General features: G+C 49.5%; 1 non-coding gene across 1 annotated transcript; it reads right to left on the reverse strand.

Moving 5' to 3' along the window:
* Nucleotides 1-221: 221 nt before the first annotated feature.
* On the reverse strand, nt 222-325 carry LOC116873112. The gene has a single exon (XR_004383747.1). It is a non-coding gene; the product is annotated as a U6 spliceosomal RNA (small nuclear RNA).
* Nucleotides 326-23115: the final 22790 nt, after the last annotated feature.

A 23115-nucleotide genomic window follows, 5' to 3' on the forward strand; every position in this document is an offset into this window, starting at 1 on the left:
ATTTTTAGCCATCGTAATTTGTATCTTTTATTATATTTAGTAGAGTTATTGCTGGCATAGAGAAAGACCATCTGTTGTTTTTTGTTTTCCTTTCTCTCGCCCAAGTTTTCGTTTAAATTCCAGTTCGTTAACATACGGTGTGGTACTGGTTTCAGGTGTACAATGTGGTGGTTCAGCACGTAACGTAGAACACGGTGCCGGCCACAGGCACCTTCTCTAACAGAGACTTGGAACAGTTCACCAGCCAGAGGGTCATCCTTGCGTGGGGGCCGTGCTTACCTCTGTATTGTTCTGATTTTAATGTATGTGCTGCCCCAGGGAGCACAGGACCATTGATTTTGAAAACTGGTCTGGAAAACTTGCCGAACTCCTGCACATTTTCTAACACAGCTGACATTTAAACAGCGTGGGTTCGAATTGCATGGGTCCTCTTTTATGTAGTTTTTTCCAGTAAATACAACCCAGTACTATAAAAGTATTTTTCTTATGATTTTTTAATATCATTTTCTTTCCTCTGGCCTACTTTATTGTCAAAGTTCAGTACCTAACACACAAAATATGTGTTAATTGGCTGTGTTATTGGTAAGGCTTCTGGTCAGCAGTGGGCTATTAATGGTTGAGTTTGGCAGATGGGGGTGGGGTCCAGCCTGTCATGGGGATTTTCTACTGCATACGTGTCAGTGCCCCTAACCCTCATGCTGTCTAAGGCCCAACTGTGGTTTGGTGGTTCTTTTGTTTTCTTTCTCTAGGTAGATGTTCATTATTTTTCTTATTTCCTTTTCTTTTGTCACAGCACTGCCCAGGAGCTCCAGAACAATGTTAAACGGTGGCACCGGCACTGGGCACGCTTACCTTGTAATGAATCATAGAGAAAATCCATCTAAAATCTCTCTGTTACATTTGTCAACTTAAGTTAATGCTGTGGGATTGTTGGTACGTCACCTTAGCAAGGCAATGAAGTTTGGATTCTCTGAGAAGCAGACAGCAGGATGGAAGGAAATAGGAGCGCAAGTGATTTCGCCCGTCTGGCCTACCGGTCTGATGGATGACACTGGTTGGTTTTGAATGTGGAACTAGCCTCGCAACCCCAGGACACCCCCCACCCCCATCCCCACCGTGGTCATGATGTACAGTTGTTTTAATACATCACTGGGTTCATTCTGCTACTGTTTTGTTGAGAATGTATGTATCTAAAATCATGAGAGACGTTGACGTCTAGCTTTATTTGTACGTCCTCTTTGTTGTACCTTGGTTTCAAGGGGATCGTGACCTCATAAAATGAGTGGGGAAGTTCTCCCTCCTCTTCTCAGCACTGGCAGACGTCTTGTGAAATCGCTGTTAATTCTTTAAATGCTGGAGAAATTCTCTATTTGAAAACATCTGGACCCTGGAAGTTTCTTTTTCCAGGAACTTTTAAATTACAGATCCTATTTTTCAAAGAAGCTTCTAGGACGATTCATGTACTGTTTTATCTTGCTGAGTTTGAGCAGTTTGTGGTTTTCCAGGAATTAGCCCATTTCTTCTAAGTTGTCAGATATCTGACATGCGTGACAGCCTTTGTTGAGCCCCTTTCATTTTGTCGGTGGTGATGTGTCCCTTCTCTTTTTATCCTTGTCAGCTGAGCTAAGGGTTTGTCAATTTTATGGATTTTCTTCACAAATACTGTTTTTGTTTCACTAATTCTCTCATTTTCATGTTTTTATTTTCAGTGATTTCTGCCTTTTTAAAATTTCATTCTTTCTGCTTGCTTTTTTGTTGCTATCCTTTTCCTTCCTTCTTCTTTTTCCAGCCTCTTGAGCTGGGAAGTTAGGTTACTGATTGATGTATTTTCACTTTTCTAATGTCAACATTTATTTTCTAATGGAAACACCATATTAGCTGAACCCCACAAACTTTGACATGTTGTATTTTCAGTTTCATTTCCATTTTCATTCAACCTCATTTATTTTTATTTTTAAGTTTCCTTTGGGCCTTCAGCTCTGCTCACGGATTATTTAGAAGTGTGTTGTTGAATTTCCAAGAACTGGGAGATTGCTCTGTTGTCTTTCACTTACTGATTTCTAATTTGATTCTGTTGTGGTTAGAGTACATACTCCGTACGCTTAAAACTCTTCTAGGTTGGTTAAGGTTTGTTGTATGACCACGGATATGGCCTCTCCTCACGGTGAGTGTCCTGCTCTTGTTGGGGGAGTCCTCGGGAATGTCAGGCAAATCCCGGGACCGTGCTGGTGCTCCTTCCTCCGCAGCCTGGCTGGCTTTGTCTCCAACAGTAAAGGCTGAGCGCTGGGCGTTGAAATCCCCGGCTACGACTGTGAACTTACCTGTTTCTCTCCTCTTCTCCTCCGGTTTTTTGCTTCACATGGTTTGAAACCTTGCTGTGTGCTACACCAAACTTGGGATTCCCGGATCTTGGTGGGTTGATGGAGCCTTTACCATTTTGTGAGGCCCTTTTTGTTATTATCGGCACTGTTGCTTTTCTTGTGACTCATATTTGTGTGATGCAGCTTCCCCATCCTCTTCTTTCCCACGCGTCTACGGCACTGTTTTGAAGTCATTTTTCTCGTAGACTGCGAGTGATTGAGTCACGTGTATTGCCCACTCTATCTCTACTTTTTCCATTCTTAATTTTTTCTCTTTACTGAAGAATAATAGATCTCTGTCTTTTAATTGGCATATTTATGCCCGTAATATTTAACGTAGTCATTCATATGTTAGAGCTCAAGTCTGCCATTTTAGTATTTTGTTTTCTCTCTGTCCCCATTCTTTATTCTTCTGATTTTTTTGTTTTGTTTGTTTAGGTTTTGTTTTGGGGGGGGGGTTGCTTGCTTTCTTGTGAGTTACGTGAACATTATTTACCGTCAGATTCTTCCTTATTTATATTTTTTACATGCCACTTGGCATAACCTTACTGCCAGTTGCCCTGGCTGCGGCCACGTGCCTCATGATACACCTCCATCCACGGTGTGAAGCCTCACCTCCGTTTACATCTTTGATCCTCCCTACTGCTTTTTTTTTTTTTTAAGATTTTATGTGTTTGTTTGACAGAGAAAGAGAGAGAGCACATGCTCGCACAAGCTGGGGGAGGGGCAGGCAGAGGGAGAAGGAGGTGCGGCTCCCTGCTGAGCAGAGAGCCCGACGTGGGGCTTGATCCCAAGACCCCAAGATCATGACCTGAGCCGAAGGCCGACGCTTCACCCACTGAGCCACCCAGGCGCCCCGAGCCTCCCCACGTCTTAAATTTAATTGTCTTAAGTGTTTCCACTGCATGCATTGAGCACCACATCAAATGGTGTTATAATTCTGACCTCAAATATAAGGTATAGTTAAAGAAACTCAAGAAGAACAGTCTGTTGGGTTTGCCTCTATATCTTCTTCTTCCACTGTCCTTGTCTTTCTCTCCAACTGTCCCACCATCTGCCTGTTGTCATTTTCTGCTTCAGTCTGCTCAGGCTGCCAGGACGCACCCTTCAGCCTGGGGGCTCAAACAGCCCAAGGGCAGCCCTCACAGTTCTGGAGGCTGCCAGTCCAAGGTGAGGTGTTGGCTGGCGTTGTTTCTCCTGAGGCCTCTTTCCTTGGCTTGTAGGCTGCCCCTTCCTGTGTCCTCACAGGGCCTCTATGTTCACATGGCCCTGGGGTCTCTTCCTCTTTTTGTAAAGACCACTGATCCTATCAGATTGGGACCCCCACCCTTAAAACCTCGCTTAACCTTAGTTACCTCCTTAAAGGTCTTCAAATACAGTCACATTGAGGGTTGGGTTCCAACATATGAATGGTGGAGCAGGGGGCACAATTCAATCCATAGTATTTTTTTTAACATTTGGGGGTTTCCTTTACCGATCTTTAAAGGTAGATCTGCCACCAAATTCTTTTAATTTTCCTTCATCTGAGAAGTTTACTTCATTTTTGAAAGACAGTTTTGCCACATACAGGATTCATGGCTGACAGATCTTTTATTTCTAGAAAAATGTATCACTGACTTCTGGCCTTCATGGTTTCAGAAGAGAAATCTGGTGTTACTAATTTGGTCTTCCAGTATAGGTAAGCATATCTCTCCCTGGTTCTTGAGGGGTTTTTTTGTTTTGTTTTGTTTTGTTTTTTTGTCTTTAGTTTTTCAGAAGTTTAATAATGACATGTCTTTGTTTGGATTTCTTTGGGTTTATCCTACTTAGATTTCCCCCAGGTTCTTGAATGTATAGTTTTATTTCTCTTGCCAAATTTGGGAAGTTGTCAACTATTGTTTCTTTGACTTTTTTTTCAGCCTCACCCTCTTTCTCTTTTTCTGGGACTAGGATGATAAATGTCGCGTATTTTGGATACTTACTTAGACATCTGTTTCACAGATTGCTGAGCTCCATTCATTTCTGTTCAGTCTGCTTTCTCTGTTTTGTTCAGACTGAATAAATTGCATTGATCTGTCTTCAGGTTCATGGATTCTATCCAGAGTCATCTCCATTCTACTATTGAGTTCATCAGTGAGTTTTTATAACTTCTATTTCTTTGCAGAGATTTTTTTATTTTTTCCTTATTTCTCAAGAGAATTTGTAATTGTTTATTGAAACATTCTTTTAAAAAAACTTTTATTTACTTGACAGAGAGAGAGAGGGAGAAAGCATAAGCAAGGGGAATACCACACGGGGTGGGGGGGGAGAAACAGGCTCCACAAGGAGCAGGGAGCCCCATGTGGAGCTCGATCCCAGGACCCTGGGATTATGACGTGAGCCAAAGGCAGACGCTTCACTGACTGATCCACCCGGTGTCCTATTGGAACATTCTTAATTACAGTTTTAAAATCCTTGTCAAATAATTTCAACATCTTTTCACATCAGTATTGGCATCTGGTGATTTTTCTTTCTCAAAGTGTAGTTTTCCTGATTGTTAGTAGCATGAGTGAATTTTTGTTGTATCCTGGACAAAATTTTTGTTCTCGTTTTGGGGACCCTTGATGCTATTTAAGTCTTCGATTTTAGCAGGCAGGTGTCCCCTTTTGCATTTCCTGTCTAGGTTCTGACCTGCTTTTGTGGGAGAGGGTGGTTTTTAGAGCCCTTACGGTGCTACTGGCTGGGCTTAATTCTTCCGGCGCTTCTGGGGCTCTCGCCCAGTCCTTCCTCTTGCTGCCTGGAGGGCTGGAGTTGCCTCCCTGGGCCGCCTGTGTTGCTAGGCCATGTTCTGCGTGGGAAGTGGAAGGGGCTTACGCCACTGGACCTGGGTTTTCTCCTGCCACTGGGTGCAGAGCACAGAGCTGCTGGCTGTACTAAGCCTGCCCCCTTGGAGGGTCAGCCCACTGGGTGGAGCGGGGGTTGGGTCAGCCCCCCTGGGCTTTGAAGGCAAATCGGGCTCCCTGCTGAGTGGTTGGTTAGCAGCCCCCATCTGGGCTCTGTTGGGCCCCTCCTTTCCCAGTCCTTCTGCCGGGCCTTTCTCGTCTTGTTTGTCTCTGCCCGTGGGCAGTTGCAGGCTTCAGGCCTCTTCGGCACCGATGTGGGGCGTACGGGAGATCACAGACCTCAGCACCTCACACCTGTCCCCCTTCTTTCCTGCTCTCAGAGACCCTTTGCCGTTTTCTGTCAGATTATTTCCAGGCTCTTCAATTATATTTGAGAGAGAGGAGTGGACAGGTGCACTTATGCTTTCTTCTTCTGGAGCTGGAAGTCCCTTTGGAGAACTTACGAATGGGAGATGGAAGGAGCCACTTGGAATCTAAGAGCCACTGTGGGACGGGCGCGGAGCGGGCAGCCCAGCCACTTCTGGAGGCCTAAACGAGCGAGCGGAGTTTTCACAGTCTAACTTCAGTATCCTGAAGGCTTTTGTACGACAGAGCCCCGTTTCCCTGCGTTCTTGGACAAGAACACTCAAGAATGCTTCTCGGGGTTTGTAGCTGGCCCTTTCCCAGCAAAAGCACGTTGAGGTGCTAGTCTGGAGGGAGAGGGGTGCTTGTCTGCAAAGGCCTGTGACACTGCTCCGCGCCCCCATGTATATTTGTCTGCCCTTCTGTCCAAGCGTCTCTGTCTGTGGATGGGTATTTCTCTAATCACCTTGAGCATCACACCTCTTTTCTCTTTTCAAAAAAGAAAAAACTTGCTTTATTCAGTATCCGGAATTACTTAGCATAGTGAGTCAGGGCTCAAAGACAGCCCTTTGCCGGAATCTTTCTTCAAGAAAGAGGCCAACATTTAACATACAGCAATGACAAGAGTTTTTAAATTTTGCTCTTAACAGCCCCGAATGAACACAACAGAACATCGGCATTTTTGAAAGCCTCTCCACGCTGAGATTTCGGTAAGCTTTCCTTCCGAGCATGCTCCGTAGTCTTTGTAACTATGACGACGCCTCTCAGATGTGGCTTTTTACATGAAAGCGTCTTAATGAAGCAGTAAATAGTTCCACGGCGAGAAGGCGCTGCACAGGCGTGTCCCACGAAGCACCACACCCGCGGGTTTGGTTGTTGTAGATCTTTTCCTCCCCAGTGGATACCCCACTTTCTGTATTCACGAGATGAACACATGAGGAACTCGTTAAGGCATCAGGCTTTTGCGGGACAGCTGTGATCTAACACTTTTGAAATACGATCCAGGTCACGGTGACAAAGGCTGCAGACCTCCTTTTTGGCACTAGCGTCTGGACCGGATTATTTTAAATGAGGTTGTGGGGCACTGGCGTCCCCCCTCGACGGAGCTGCTACTGCAGCCAGCGCTGGTGTCCCGAGATGATGCAGGAATCCACACGCGTCCCAGGTACCCGGAGGCGCACCTGTCCTGCAGTTCTCGGCTCTGTCCTTCCAGCGCCACGTTTGTCAGCTGCGTCGAGGATACCGCCCTTTACGCTTCAACCACGATGACGACTTTCGTGCTGAGGGAACATTTTATTTGCATGGAATGTCTTCCTGCAGAAGTGTAAGGGACATTACATGGATTCTTCGATGAATGTTTATTAAGTGGATAAAAAAGATAAGTCCAAAATAACCCACCACTAGCGATGTGACAGTGTGCTGCGGGCCGCTGTGTGGGCAGCCACGTGGCTCCCAGCCCGCTTTGTCTCACGGGCTCTGCTGCCTTGGAGCCCCCGGTGGCCAGGGGTTCGAAACCAGACAGCCCCCTGCCCTCCACCCATCTCTGATCAAACGAGTGGGTAGAATTGGGCTTTCACCCACTTTTCAGCAGCTAACGAGTCCAGTTTTCTGATTTGGGGAATGTTTTTATCTGAAAGTTTATTTTTCAGGATCAGAGTCTGGTTAAAAGACAAAGAAAACAGTCCGCTTCGTGTGTGAAGAGCTCGCCAGCCATCTGTCTTCTCTCTTCCATGTTGACTCAGAAACCGTCGCATCGCCACTTCCCGGGTAATTTCACCAAAAGCAAATTCCTTGCCTCCAATATGAATGGCTTGTTAGATATTTGGAAAGAGCTTTGTAACAGATATTTGGGGAAGAGATTCTGCACCAGGACGGTCTGAATGCAGAGGCTCGTTTGCGCACATGCACACCCAGGTGACCTGATTGGGTCCCCTGCGTTCCTCTCCCCAAGGCTTAGCTGAAAGTCGCCCCGGGGAGGAGAGTCTTAGCAGCTGCAATGTCGGGTCTCAAGGCCACATCTCCTGTCAACCCCCAAGACCTCCTTACAGAGGAGAAGACAGAGACAGAGACACTCACAGCCGGGTGTCGTCCAGACCCACTCGTGACACCTGGGACCGGCCCTCGCTGCCCCTTTCTCTGTCACATAACTACTCCATGATGGGCTAAACATTGCCCTGAGAGATAAAATCTCAGGAAACCAGTAATTTCCCAAAGGGCCCTTGAATCTGCCTTGACTTCTAACCCAAGGTGACTTTCCTTTGTCCCACTCGGCAACGCGCTTTGTGTCCCGCTCACAAATTCTGCTTCTAAATTTGGGATCATTTCCCCCTTTGAATTATGGCATTGGTTTTTTTCCCGCCTGTGTATCAAACAGGGCTCCTAAAAACCACAACGTGAGGGAAACTAATTTATTTTTTACAGAATAGGTGTTTATAGTCTTGGGAACATCACTGAGACTCCCGGGGCCTTGTTGCTGAATGACGACTTTTCATCTAGTTTCTCTGCAGGCCAAGCAGACTGTCCCATGTTGAGGACACAGGACCTTGGCATCAGGAAGAGAGAATCCCAATAACAGCCTCCCAGTTTCTTAGCCTTGTGTCCTGAGGCAGTATTGTGAGCCTCAGTTTCCCCCCTGTGAAACGAGGGGGAAGCACCTGCTTCTCGGTGCTGTGTGGGGCCCCCACGGGGCAGAAGTGATAGGACGCCCACAGCTAGCCGTCACGCTCCGCTCAGATCTAGAGCTTGCATGTCGGTGTCTAACTTGGTGCTGACCGGCCGTGTCTGAGTTGGGGCTCCCACCAATGCAGGCCCTAAAATGAAGACCACAGGGACAGGAGTTTCTCTGGGAGGCCACCCCAGGAGGCTCCTGCAGGGGAGGCCAAGGCGCTGACATAGCTCCAGGGGCCGCATCCAGGAGAGTGTCCCGGTGCGGGCAGCCGGGGCTCAGCCCTGCTGGGGTCCTCCCATCTGACCGCTTAGCCGGTCTGGGGTGGTTGGCTGCCACTCTGGGCCCGGGGCTGCTCCAACACGTCCTCGTCCACCCAACATAAGCTCTCGTGGCCACGGCGCTTGCCGTAGAGGTCGTGGGTCTGCGGACGTGAGCTCCAAGGAAATGTGGCATCAACAGTGTCTGCTATGACAACCCTTACATTTTGCAGAAGACACCTCAGCATTTACCGTGTACTTCCGGTGGCGCAGTGAGCAGACAGGGCTGTGCTGCTTGGGGTCAGCCCCAGACACAGCCAGCAGGTGCTCACCTCCCTCGGGCGCGGGACGGGGCTGCCGGGGAAGGGGCTCCCTGCCACCGAGGCAGACCCTTGAGGAGCTGACAGCTGGGGGCGGCAAGCTCTTCCTGGAAGGAGTAACTGGATGACATGTCTGTCCAGCACATTTGCCCTATCTTGCTTCTAGAATTCTGGCAGGCAGGCTTTCCCGGCCCGGTGCCACCCCTCCCAGGACCCTTCTGTGGAGGAGAGGCCTCCAGGTGCTGACATGTGGAATGAAAGGCCTGGCTCCCTGCCCAGCACACTCCAGCGGGCCACCAGCCCTGTGCTCCCCTCACACTGCTGGCTCGCTTCTTAGCATCTACACTCCTCAAAAATTAATACACAGCAATTTCCCCAAACCAGAGAAATGAGCTTCCATATCAAAAAAGCCCACTGAACTCCTCAGAAAGTGAGTTTCAAAGACCGATGGCAAAGCACCTCATTATGAAACTTCACATATTGCAACGAGTCAAGTTTCTTAATTGTGTTTCAAAGTTAAGCTGTTCAATTTATAAATAAATAAGTATTCATAGAAGTGTGTTCTAACTTTAAGAGGCAGAGTTAATCGGACTGAATCACCGCAGTTGTGAGTAAAATCAGCCTCAGGTAAGAAATGTAGTTTTGAACTTGAAGGGAACAAACACAGTTGTCTATACCAAATAGCCTGAAAACTTGGACTGTCTTGTGGCAAACATACTCTGGTCCCAAGGTTACGAGAAAACTGCATGGAACTATTAACACTGTCGGTATTCCAAGAAAGCCGCTTCGAGTTCCTGCCATAAAGACTTAGCCAGAGTCAACTTTATGCTAACGAGACCTACACTATGTCTAGATTTCGCAGGCTTGTCTGATGAAACACCTCTTTCCCTACCTAAAAACTGCCTATTGTCTAGCTCAGGGTTCTTTTCAAGAAGCACCTGTTTCAGCAGATTCCCATTTTCTTGGGGTTTCTCATTAAATACTTCTGCTTCAGCTGAATGTTCTAGCCAAGGCTGGATTAAAGAATGTGGGACTCAGAGTTCTCTACTTCCACCCCAAACGTCAGAGAGAACTGATAATCCGGAATTTCACAGAGGAGAGTAACACGGCTCCCCATTGTGGCAGATACTGTAAATGTCTGCCACGTAGCCCTTTCCCTTTTCTGGGGAAACAGTAGAACCCAGATCAGACACCTGCAGTATGGCCCATCCTGTGGGAGGAGTCACGACGGGGCCCGCATGGTCATCTAGGACCCTGTTTCCAGGTGCTGGATGGGGTGTGGTGTGGCCGGGCCCCAAGCAAGGGAATTCAGGGTCACCTCTGCTGAGGATGGCTTCATCTTACTGCCCCTCTCCCTGTGACTCAGGACGTGAGGTTTGGAGCTCATGCAACCATCTTATCTTAGCAGAGAGTGCTGTGGCTGACACACTGGAGGTGAAAGAGTCGATTGCCCGAAGGGGCCTGCCCCTTGATGAGCATGGAGACGTGCCAGACCAACCTCAGGATCGCTTCCTTCCAGACTCCCGCTGAGGGAACAGTCAAGGTACTCAAGTCATTTTTGGACAGATGTTATGTTGTGGGAGGATGGGAACATGACACCCCAAATGCGCCACCTCGGCATAAGGACTATTTTTGAGCTGAAGGCAATTGAGAAGCTGCAGGTGTAGGAAAACCTCTCTGACCTCCCCCTATCATCCTAAAAATAGGGCATGATTTTCTCTTTGTGAAGGTGTGTCCCTCTACCGGATCAGCAAGGGAGGAGCAATGTTTATGACCAGAGGTGGGGTGGCCCCAACCTGAGTCTGCATAAACAAAGCTTACTAAATAACCCTTATCTTCCAGCGCATTCCCCCATATGGGTACCTTCCCATCATTTACTGCCCCTGGAAGCCCAAACCTGTTTCCTCTGTCCAGCTGTGTCCGTACAGTTTATCACATAGAAATCACATATATAATCATCATCTGTAAGCCTCCAGGTCTATCCACCTCCTTGGGTGTTTACTTCTTTTCTATGAAGACCTTCATGTACATGTAAAAATTAAGATTAACATCAGATAAAGTTTGTGTGCCTTTTGTCCTGTGAATCTCTTCACTGATAGAATCTGTAAACCAGAGTCCAAGAACTTAAGAGGGTGGATGGAAAGTTGTTTCCTCCCCACATCCCCTCGCTACCCGAAGCATCTTAAAACATACAGGAAAAGAATCAGTAACAATAGTAGCATAGGACTTCTCAGCAGCGGTCTGGGAGGCCAGGACGGAGTAAGAGGGTAGCTTTGGAGCTCAGAAAGCGCATCCGTCGCCTGTAGCAGAGGGTCTCTCCACTTCCCCCAGGCTCACGAACACTTCTGGGGGGTAGTCCCTGGTAGCTCATTGTGGTTTTAGTTTGCCCTTGTTGATACCCACTGAGCCGAGCACTTATCCCGACGTACTGGCCATGTGAGTTTCTTGCAGGAACTGTCCCGTTCGTGTTACATACTTTGTTGCCTCTTCTCTTTCTGGTGTGCAAGCTTTCTTTTGTGTCCTGATACTATTCCCTTGTTCTCTATGTTGCAAATAACTTCTCCCGCTGGCTCTGTGATTCGGGGAGGAGAGGGTCTGGCTGTGGTATCAAGACTGAACCCACTGCTGTGCCATCTGAGGCCAGTTGCCGAGTTTGGTCTCCCCTCTGTCTAATGGGGTGATTTAGCCTGAGTCACAGGATTGTTCAGGGCATTAAGTGACATAAAAACGTGTCAACAGGATGGCTGATTGATATATGGAGATCGCACTCATGTCATCACGACTCACGGATCCTCGGAGTGGGAGAAGCTTAGAGATCCCTCGTCCGTTGATCCCTGAATTCATGGTCTATCGCTCCCCAGGCCCGGGACAGTTTCCAATTTGACACTTTTTAGCTCATCAACTCTTCACAACAACTGTATGCGAAAGATACTATGGTTGCCCCAATATTACATATAAGGAAACCGAGAAACAAAGAACCTAGGACACCCTCCCAAGACGTCTTGGAATGGGTAAACAAGGCAGAGCTGCTGTTTCTGCTCCCGCCTCTGCTGGGAGGAGCGCTCCCAGCTCCTCAGTTTAAAAAAAAAAAAAAAAAGGAATGTTGTTTAGAGGATTAGCCGGCTCTTGGGAGACCGTGTTAAGGGCTCCCCGGGCACTGCAAGGACATCTCGAGCTTCTGAAGAACGACTGGTCGGGACCCTCACCGAGGGGAGAGGAGCCACAGACCCAGAGTGGGGTGTCGGCCACAGTCGTGCCAAGCCCACAGCGCCCCGGGCCGCGTTCCCCGACGCTCTCCCCCAGGTTAGCACGGACACCTCTGGAGGCTGTGGGAAAGGACCACCCACCCTCCTCTCACACAGCTGGCCACCTGCCCGCTTTCTGCCACAGCTTCCACCACATTCTTGGAGGGGCTCATCCTCTCAGAGAAGGTTCGTTTACCACACACACCGCCGGTCCGAATCGTAAGCTCCCCCACAAAAACGGACAGACGTAACTTTTTTTTTCTTTTAACTTCTACAGTAAGGAGGGTGTTGGCCTCCCTAGTTTCTGGGACTCCTTGAGGGAGTTTTACTTGTGTGAATAAAAGAGAGTAGGGGGAAGGGGTTCTATACCCTCTTAGGTTCAGTGTCTGGGGCTCTGCATTTTGAACCACCCACAAATACCCCTCAAACAAAACAAAAATTCATGGGAGAAAAAGTTTACTTCATATGAGAGGCCTCAACAGAGATGAAATGAAAACCCCAAAGGAAAGGTTAGGTCTGAGAACCTTATATACCGTTTCCAACAAAGAGCGACCAATCGTGGAGTCAAGACAAAGGGAAAGGGGCTTTAAAAAGGCGGGGAAAGGGGCTTATGCTTCCCGGAAAGTGGCCGATCATGAGAGAGCAACACATGGGGAGACAAGGGCTGTCTCGGGAAGGGCCTGCTGGCGCGGATCCGCGGCTGTGTTGCCTCGGTCTCAGCCGATGGCCGTGTTCTCTTCTGGGTATGAGCCGGGCACTTCATCACAGACGTCGTATGACCTGCTTTTAGATGGAAGGGAGGTCAGGGAGCCCTTTCTGCATCTGCTGTTTCTCAAGTTCCTTTAGCTCAGGATAATCAGTATGCCGCTGTGGCATGATTTAGGGGGCACGCCCCGATCCCTTCAGTGGGGAGGGTCCCATGCCCCTTCCATCCCGGTCCCATCAGCCTTCTCCCCAGGCAGGGCCATTACCTTCCATCCAGCCAGTAAAGAGCCTGGAGACTTTTGCACTGGAGTGCTCTGGGGACTTTGATGAGCTTTGCTGCAGGACCTGAACGTGTGAGGCCCTGGCAGGTGGGCCCCTGGAGGAGACCATCCCAGTGTCAGTCCCACCGGTGGGCTTTACCTAGCCCACCAAGGACAACTGCTCACAGCCACCAGGCTCCTTCCTTCTCAGTTGGAATTTGGGCTGTGCAGCCTTATTCTGAATGTTTTCCTGGATAGCAGAGCTTTCAAAGTTTACCTCTGTAGAAAGAGTTTTCTGAATTAAACCCACTTAGGTTAAAAATCCATTCAAGGTTCTAACAGAGCATGGTGAACAAATGCTGTTTTAACGCAGAGCTAATACTCCTACACAGTTACACGTAGGTGGGGAAACTGAACTCGTTTAATTTAATCCAGGGCCTGGCCCACAGCGCGCCAAGGTCCGGAGGGAGTTTGCTTAAGCAATCCTGTTCTCCCAAAGCCAAAACATAAGTAAATTAAAATTCTTCACTGATTTGGGGAAATTTTAACAGATCACGTTTTCCTGGTGCTACTATTTTTACAAAGGGAGAACGATGAATAAAAATGTGTATATTTTACAAGCTAACAAAATAATGTCCCCGACGCCACTCTCACATGTAAGCAAACGTGTGTGTGTGCCCGCGGGGCCCCAGCCGAGCGGGAAGAAGCGGCTGTCTGTGCAGCAAAGTGAGATTTCCGCTCCCTTTGGACCAGGGTGTAAGGGTAACATTCTAAGATGTTTTAAGTAACATTTTAATATAATAGAAGAAAGACACTGTTCATTGTCCAAAAGCTTTAAAGTATAGGAAAGTATCAAGTACAAAAATCAAACCTGACCCAGCTGCACGGAAATAACAGACCAGTTATTATTAAGATTTGAAAGTAGGAACCGTCCAGGGAGTAGAGGAGCAGTCTGTTTTTATTATTCATTTATTTTATCTTATTTATTTATTTTTAAGCTCTGTGCCTGCTGTGGGGCCTGAACTCATGACCCTGAGATCAAGAGACACCTGCTCTCCCCGCTGAGCCAGCCAGCCGGGTGCCCAAAGGAGCAGTCTTTAAAGAAGAAATATTTGGAGATGGTGCACTTCACACTTAAAAAAAAGGTAATAGTAATAATAATTTTATATAGTTACTGATTTTCTTAATTTCTGCATCTTTATAAATTGTGCTATTTCTAACGATATGGCACTTGAGTGATATGAACAGCAGTAACAACAGTAGTTGGTGTTACATGAGCCCTCACAGTCTGTCGGGCACGAGTTTGAGTCCCTCAGAGACCAGGCAAAGCCTCCCCTGCATATAGTCCATATTTACATGCTGAATAAATGTGATTGTTAAATCAAGACAAAAGAGTCGGATACTCTGTTAAGTGAGATGCCAGAAAACGTCTAGTGACTTCTGCCGGGGACACCCATAGGAGTCAAACAAAGGCCGTCTCTGGCTGCAGAGCCATTCTGACCCCGAGAGGCACAGGGCATCGCTACAGGCCAGGCTCGCAGTGTCCTTGCCGCAAATGTGCAGCCTCAGTGTGACGGTGACGAGCGAGACAAACCGGGTCAGGAGACCCGCGCGGAAAACCAAGGGCAAGCGCTTTGCGGAAGTGCATCAAGGCCTCGGAGTACAGAGAAGCCCGATGAGCTCACCGGGAGCCATGCAGAAGGAGCAGGTTGATGGGAAAGCCTGCAAGATCGCGGTGGCCGTCTCTCCGGGGCAGCGGGAGCAGGCCCAGGGGGATTGCGGGTGCGCGGCTGGTCTGGCACCCGGCCGAGGGTGCTGGCTCTGGCTCCCAGGACGGGCAGGAGCCGCTGGCCAAGTGTCCAGCGGGGGACTCCGCAGAGACGCACGGGCAAGGGCTCCAAGACGTGCAGTGTGCACGGTGGTCTCAGGCCCCTGTTGGGTTTGGGGCAGGGCCCCACAAGGAGCACCGCTTCTCTTCCGGAGCTCTGAGCCGGTTGTCGAATTAGACCATCAGAGATCAAAATACCAGTCCCACTCGCCCACAGCTCTTTCCCACAGCTCTCTCTTCGTACCCTCAGTCCAGGCCCACCCGCGGAGAGATGGGCGCTGCGGCAGCCTCAGAGATGGCTGGGGAGCCCGGTGACCCAATGGAAATCTCCAGAAGCCACTAGGAGCCAGCCCTCTCTGCTTGCCCCACACCTGCCGGAGGAGGCCCGACCCTGGCGCCAGCTGCCCCCATGGGACACGGTTTTTGCTGGTGCACCGGCTCGGGAGGCGGCGGGGAGGGGTACCCGTGGGACCAGCCGGAGTCCAGGAGTTATGGCTGCCAAGGGCTGGGGGCAGAGGGTGTGGGGACGAGTTTGGGTTTTGCAGGACGACGGCTGCCTTGGCTAGAGGCTGTGACCGCAGCGAGAACGAGCCTGGGACCAGGATGGCACTCCCAATGCTGCGGGGCTTTTCCCGAACTGCGGAATGCTGGTTTCAACTGGAAGTCAGGAAGTGAACTGTAAGTACGTGCCCACCCGCCCCTTAGGACTTTCCGGGTCAGTGTTCCTCAAGAGAAACAAAAGGCCGTGAGGACGTCTGGATTTATGTCCGCTCTGCAAAGACGCGGAGCGGTGCCTGAAACTTCTAGTTACTGCCTCTGCAAGGACTGCAGCCCTGGTGACCGGAAGTTACCCTGGGAGCCGCCCCTCTTGCTCCACGAACAAGCTAGAGGGTGCCCTGAGGTCCCCCGCTGAGGGGGCACAGGCTTCCGCGACAGGAACGCGTCCAGAGCAAGGCCGCTGACCCGGCCTGACGGAGGCCCAGTGCCAAGGTGGACAAGGCACGGGGATCCACGCTGACCCCTGAGATCCAGAGTGGCTCTGCGGCGGCTCCAGGTGGAGACTGAACCCCTCACCTCTCACATACAGACGTCCGTGACACCCACTGCGCCATCTGGGGCTCATAAAACCACATTCTCTATCTGTTCTTGGCTCACAGGCTACTCCGAAGCTGAAGGGCAATACTGAGGCCTGCTCTGGTTTATTTGTGGGCTTTAATTCAGAGCACATGTCCACAGAGAACGGAGAACAAAGCACAATAGCACTGAAGCTCAATTTACATTCTCAGTCAGTGAAACAAAATGGAAATAAAAAACAGTTGTGCAGGACTCGTTTATAACTAAACTATGGTTCCAAAAGCGCCTTTCCTATAATGTCATGGAATAAAGGACATTTTAAAACCACCAGCAAGAGAGCTTAAGTGACCAAAAAAGGGGAGGTGAAGACTTTCTGTTAGGAAAAAATGTTTAAGTCAGAGCGGCGATGACAGCCTGCAGTCTCTCTCCCAGTCTGGCAGATGCAACGTTACTCGACTCCTTCCTGACTTCAAGTCCCGTCCCGCGGGGAGCGGTCTGCCTGGGGGCCGCTCGTCCCTGGGAGGCCCCGGGAAATGCCTGCCGGGGGAGGCGGGTTTGCTCCATGACCCGGGCCGTCCTGCTCCAAGGCCACAGAGCACTCAGCCTCGCTCCCCCATGATCTCCAGGCACGGATTTGCCCTCGTGAGTCACGTCTGGTTCATTCTGCAAAACGACCTACCGAGCGCCAGCCGACCGTCGCTCCTCCAAGCCCCACGTCGGCGACGCCGCAGGACTCCAGCGCTGGAAGCGCGTGTCCCCACGGGGCGGGACGTGTTCTGAGACGCTAGTGATATGTGTGGGGCTCCCCGAGTTCAGCGTCAGACTAGATCACACAGCTCCTCAGCAGCAGAGCCAGAACAGACTCCGGACTCCACGTCCTGCACATTTTCTGTGCGGCCAAGTGTGGAAACTTTGAAGAACGTGCGTGAACGTCAGGAGAGGAGTCCCACCAGCGGCCAGCAGCCAGCTGGCCTTGTCACCAGGCCGTCATGTGTGCCAAGTTTTCTCCACTGGGTCCCCCCGGCTGGTCTATCTGTGCCTCCTTGTGTTTCTTTGATAGGCTCCTCCCTACTCATTTCCACTTTCCGCTTGTCCCTGCCGTGGTACCACCTCCCTGGGGCTGGGAAGCATCCCTCCTTCATCCTTGGCTCTCGGGTTTGCAGCCCAAGGCTTGCTGTGTAGCTGGGGGCTTGTCAAATGCTAGTGGGAGGAGGGAATGGTCCATCCGCCCCAAATTCAATCCTTTTTCAAATCAAATTTTTAAAAACGTTTTGTTTCCCTTTCGTTGTCTGTGAATACCCACTAAAGAAATCCACTTGGTTGACGTACTTACAGGTTGGAGGAGATGCCTGGGCGTAAAGCCTGTACGGTACGACTCCCAGCCCCAAGTCGCAACACCTGCTCTGCTCTCTTGCTTGCCCCTAGGGGACGTCCCCTCCGGCTCAGTGGTCCATGGGCCAGTTATGGCCAAAGTGGAAATTATCGATAAAGACCAGCGGGAGGGACTGTGACCAATGCCATCCTGTTCCCCTCCTTCTTCCACTGACAACTCCTGAGCCAGGTGCAGACGGGGGGCAGGCAGCCGAGTGTGACTCTGACACCCACTGCCCCAGTGCGGGGGAGCAGGGACACAGAAAGATCTCGGATCCCGCAGGGTGTCGTGGGCCCACTGAGCCCGTGCTGACCGCTGCGACCCCCAGACTTCTTGTTCTGCAAGAAAGTTAAGCCCTTGGCTATTGAAGTCATTTTTAGCCCAAAGGTGCCCTGGTGTCTTTTGAGTGATGTCCCTGAAGCGAGAGGTCATGGAGCAGAGCACCGTGGTTGTCTGAGGGACGGGCGCAGCTTGGCCGGGATAGCGCAGTCGAGGAAAGGGCTGTCGGAATGTATCGGAAATGCTGTTGGAACGAACAGTCCCATTCCCCGGTCTTAGCACGTTTTGTTTTTTCTGCTATGACCTTCCAGGTTTTTCTGACCCATTATCAAATAGGTTACAGTTGTCATGCCATTTGCTGTGGGCTACACCATCCTACACTTCCAAGAAATACGGATTTTCTCCTCTGTGACCACTATGGCATGGACATATTTAATAATTCCCAAATTCAGTCTGGTGCCAGTCTGTACCCAAATTCCCCATCGTCCACCCCAGTGTCTCCCATACTTGCTCTTTTAGAACCACGGTCCAAGCGTTGCTTTGTGTTTTTATTCCTGTCCCCTTATTTCTGTGTGACATTGTCCCGTTGGAGAAGCCAGGCCAATTGTCAGGAAAAGGGTCTCACCTTGCAGATTTTCTCAGACTGTTTCCTACTGGTGTCATTCTGTGGCTCCCTGTCCCCATTTTTCCTGTAACTGGAGTTGTGTCCGAAGGTCTGATGGGATTTGAGTTAATATATTTGGGGCGAGGACGCAGTAGGAGATCCCCATGGCTATTTCTCCTGACTTCTTCTCATCGCCGGAAGCCATGGGCCACCTCCCACACTGAGGCAAGCTTCCCGGCCTTTAGTCTTGTGTCTCCTCTCCCCATCTAGAGCTGCGTGCTGTCCCTGTCCTGGTCTACCGTGTCTCCTCATAGTCCCATGCCTCCGCTTGTACGGCGCTCTGTCCAGAGGTCATCTCTCTCCTGCAGGCAGAGTCTCCAGGAGCAGGGACAGTAGATGTGGCCCTTGTGTGTGGGTGGGACCGGGGACTCCCTTCTGACCAGTAGAACGCAGCACAGGTGAAGCGAGGCCTGCTCCGCTCCCAAGGACCAACCTAAGAACCGCAGCACCTTCGGTACCTAAGGCTGAGTCCCCGCCGATCCCTTACTGTCACCACCACAGGCTTCATTACCTCAGACTACACCCGGACCATCAATATCATCGCCACCAGCAGAACCAAACGTTCTTGGCCTCCCGAGGCACCATGTTGCGCACCTCGCATGCTCGCCCAGCACTTGCTACCGACGGAGGCTGTGACCGTTGTGTTCCGCAGCGTCCAGGTGTGACCTGCTACCATCCTGGCTTCCCAGACGCTGGGAGCCGCCGCCGTACTGGCTTATACAGAGCCGAGACGTTTGTAATCAGGAGGGACGTATAATAACATTTGGCTCTGCAAAAGAAAACACTTATTTGGAATTTCCTCTTATTTTTTTCCTGCTTGGAAAAACAATACAAATGGAGTGAGTTAGTGACAATGTTTTCCAGATGTTCTCTAGATAAGAAAAAAACAAATATAAACAAGAATCTTTTCTTATTTTTCCTGAGAAGATTAAAATGAAAGTTCAGTTGTTTACCAAGTGACCTTTGCCCAAACTCATGTTTCCCTCTCAAGCTCTGGATGCCAAGCGCGGGAAGGACTTGAAAGCGCCATGAGCTGGTCAGGGCTTCCCCCCCCACCGAAGACTGAGCCCCGAGCCCAGTATATTTCTCCCTTCACAAAACCCCCTGCCATGGGAGGAGGCTTACTTCCAATGACAGATCATGGACTTGATAAAAAACAGCAAAAGGCTTATTGGAGAATTGAAATATTGTCCCTAATCACAAAAAAGTGGCAGCTGACACAGGCTGGTGTGGTTGGAGTCACCATTGGAGTCAGTGGCGCTTGGGGGCTCGGCCGGTTGAGCGTCTGGCTTTGTCTCAGGTCATGATCCCAGGGTTGTGGAATCCAGTCCCGCATGGGGACGTCTCCCTCTGCCCCTCCCCCCGCTTGTGCACTCTCTCTCTCTCTGCCTCTCGAATAAATAAATCTTTGAAAAGAAAGCAGCTACCATCCTTAGATCCCAGGGCATACCACATCGATTAGACTGGACAGAATGGGCAGCTGTGGAAAAGGAAGATTCAAAGAAACGTTGCTTGATTTTCAGAACTTTTGTGTATCTAAAGTTACGTATATGAGTGCTTAGTGTGACTGGAAATTGCATGTGAACTTTCAAATTGTTGATTTAACATAGGCAAAGGGAATTATTTGTGGTCTCTGAGGTAAAACCTAGGATTTCACAAATTAGAGAAAACTTAAGAAAACTATCTAAAAATACATAAAGAAGACAAACGTCTATTGGATTCTCTGAAGAATAAAATAAAGTCAATATGCAAATTGGAAACAATGAAAAAATGTCAGAATGAGATCTAAAGAACCCACCAAGAGCCAAGCAGAAATGTTTCAAAGATACTCGTGTGGGTACAAGGGGAGAAGCTGCTAATATCAAGGATAAAGAAGAAGCCCCCAGACTCTCAAAGTGGGAAAACAGTTTGTGTGATTCACAGTAAGAACTAGACCGTGGGCTCTATCTGATGCTACCGCCGACGCTTGAGGAAAAGGAAACAGTCCTTTCCTTCTAGGGGAAATTATTCTGGACTCCTGTACCCACCCAAAATATCAACAAAGGATGAGGGAAAATAAAAAGTTGGGTTTTTGACTGCAAGTAACAGGAGCCCCAGAGAGAGGGTCCGTGTCACCTGGGCCAGTGATGTATCGGGACCCCCGGCCCCGTCTGTCCATCTCTCCACCCCGCCGTCGTCAGCACCGGCGTCCTTCTTAGACTTGCCTCCAGGAGGGTGTCAAGTTTCCTCACATGCATCAGAAGAGAAAGGGGGCAACAGGGTGTCAGTCCTTCCCTTCAGTCTCGTCGGACCGATGCCGTCTGTTTGAGCCCTGCACGGCGCGGCAGGTGCTGACTGTCTTCGAGTGCTCCCCCCCGGGGAACAGGGTTGTTTACCCCGAGTCGTGCGCTTTAAGCAGAAGGGGGGAAACACCCCGACAAAACAGGTTTCCTTGGAGAGAAGGAAGGGAGCGTGGAGACTGGATGCCAAGTAACACTGTGCAGCACGCACTCCCTCACAGCCCCTCTGAAAAAACTACTTGAGGACATACTCAAAAACAGTGGAAAAGCAGTTGGGAAAAGGATGACACACACATCGGGGAGTGGTGAGCCGAGACACAGGACGGCCTCAGAGGCCTGTCTGCGGTACTACGGCTATCACGGCAACGTCAGCTGTGACTAAGGACTCCCCAAAAAGTAGAAGCATGCACGGTTCCTTTTTTAAGTCAAGCAAACCTGGAACTGCAACTACGAATTATTTCGGTGAAATACAGGAGAAAGAGGTGAAAAGAGGAGTGAAGGTAGTTCCAAGGCGAAGGTGACAGAAACACGGTGAGTTTGTCTTGAAAGGTAAGAGTAAACGTAAGTAAGTTTATTCCCAAAATTATGAGGCGTGTGTCTTTGCTGAAGCCACTGTGGTGAAATCATGAATATGGAAAAAATCACAGGTTCCTCCCCATTAGCGATCAGGTCAGGGAGAAGCAGAGCGAAACCACAGGCAACCGTTCCTGCCCCCACCGTTGCGGCCAGAGATGGTTTTGATAATCCAGAGTTGGTAAAGGCAAAGGGAAATAGGCTCTCGTGGAAGCATAAACGTACGGACTGTTTGGGAGACGGTTTGAGATCCTCAAACATTCCAACACGCGGACACGTTTAACTAGCAGTTCCCTTCTGCAGAAATACTTGCCTGCTCACATGGGTAAATACTGACAATGAGCCGCGCAGTACGACTTACAATAGCAAACAGTGGAAGGGACCTGTCTGCCCTCCCAGGAACAACCCAGTACAGCGCTGAGTTTCCATACCACGGATCCTTCTGTAACCCTCTGAGGCAGAGTTTCGTGAGTTAGTTTTTTTGGATTTGGGGTTTTTTTTTTGTAAAGGGCCAAATAGTGAATATTTTAGATTTAGGGTACCATGCTTACAAAATCTCTTTTGCAACGTCCCAACTCTGACATTAGAATGCGGAAGTAGTCATAGGCAGTACTGAAATTAAAGAGCATGCCTGTGTTTCAATGACTTTATTTAAAAAAAAAAAAACAAAACAGCAGTCTGGGAGCGCCTGGCTCGAGGTCACGAGTTCCAGCCCCACGTTGGGTGTAGAGATTACTAAGAAAAGAAAAGGAGAAAGGCAGCAACAGCAGACTGGATTTTACCACGTGTCTGCCTTTGTGTTAAGGGTTTCATTGGATCTTCATGTAGTGATATGAAAATTTCTCCATGATGCATTAGTTTTAAAAAAATAAAGCTGGAGGGGCGCCTGGGTGGCTCAGTGGGTTAAGCCTCTGCCTTCCGCTCAGGTCATGATCTCAGGGTCCTGGGATCGAGTCCCGCATCAGGCTCTCTGCTCAGCAGGGAGCCTGCTTCCTCCTCTCTCTCTGCCTGCCTCTCTGCCTGCTTGTGATCTCTCTGTCAAATAAATAAATAAAATATTTTAAAAAATAAAGCTGGAAAGCAATGTATTATACAATGCAATTTTGAAAAATTATATGTGCAATTACATGCACATGAAGTCGACTCTCATTACTTACAATTGTAGCGTTCTATAAAGTCACCGTGAAGGATGAATTATGAAATATGGATCCAGCCCTCCTAAGAGAAATAGCTGTAGGTTCCTGCAAGCGTCTGGTCGCAGCTACTTGATGTAGAATCTTGTTTTATGTGTGTTCCATTTAGAGGCCCCGAATCTAACATATATCGTTGACTCATGAATGTTGCACGCACAGCCAGCAGGACCGCCCCTCGCAGCGCAGGAAGCTTGTCCCACACACGTGTTTTCTCCACGGGATCCGTCATAGCCTTGCCGGGCTTAGGAGCTCAAGACAACACGTCAGCACTGTGTCTGGGGGGATTTTCAGCAGAGAAACCACCAGCAAATGCCTGAGAATGAGAAAAACGTGGCAGGAAGCTGACCACATAGAGGACATTTGTGTCCAGTATGAGCCAGGACAAGAAGGCAGAGTGCCGCCTGTTTGACCGCAGCTGTACCGACGTCCAGAGTGCTGTAAGGGTCACAGGTATGGACGTTGGGGTCCCAGGTAAATTGTAGCTCGTACAAAGATCTGCACACACGGACTCCAGGAATAGCGAGGACGACGTGTACGTGTGTGTTTGCACATGCAGAGGGAAAAGCTTGAGACAAGAACGCTGCACATAGGGGTCACTTCTGGGAAGGAAAGGGGCGTAGGGGACAAGGGGACAAGGGACCGCATTCAGTGTCTTCTGGCCGCGCTCCACAGTGATTCCATTTCTCCTGGGCCCGTGTACTTCCGTGGGACTCAGAACCTCTTAAAGATTTTGTAAAAATCATTGAGAACATAGCTTGCTGGTCAATATATTTAAAAACGAGCTTGGAATTCATTTCAACATTTCAGCGAGTACCCATGCCCGTCGGCTGAGGGG

This window comes from Lontra canadensis, unplaced genomic scaffold (genome assembly GCF_010015895.1).
Source record: "Lontra canadensis isolate GAN:19392208 unplaced genomic scaffold, GSC_riverotter_1.0 scaffold31, whole genome shotgun sequence".
In the NCBI taxonomy this organism is placed as follows: domain Eukaryota; kingdom Metazoa; phylum Chordata; class Mammalia; order Carnivora; family Mustelidae; genus Lontra; species Lontra canadensis.